Here is a 381-nt window from a genome sequence, read left to right on the forward strand (position 1 = left end):
CATCCGCATGAAGTTTGCTTTGTTCGAAATATGTATGTGGTGTCAAATAGACCGCCACACACTGCGATGGAGCGCTAGCCTTCCTCCTTCTTGCAGTGTTGTTAGACGGGCCGGATTTTTGACGCATGCGCGTCCAATGTAGCTTCAGTAACGTACTGATCACTAGTAGATAGGAGATCATTAGTCGCCTATGTAAAATTTTTTCAAAAATGTTGAAAATTTTAATATATTTTACATATTTTACATATGTAAACATATATAGAAATATATTATATATATTTATACTTACTTAGCGATATACTCGATAACCTGTTAAGACTCCTAAGAAACATTCACTGAACTACATATACACTGGAATGGGCATCTCTGTTGAGAAGCATA

The sequence above is a fragment of the Trachymyrmex cornetzi genome, unplaced genomic scaffold (genome assembly GCF_001594075.2).
Source record: "Trachymyrmex cornetzi isolate Tcor2-1 unplaced genomic scaffold, Tcor1.1 scaffold2024, whole genome shotgun sequence".
Lineage (NCBI taxonomy): Eukaryota > Metazoa > Arthropoda > Insecta > Hymenoptera > Formicidae > Trachymyrmex > Trachymyrmex cornetzi.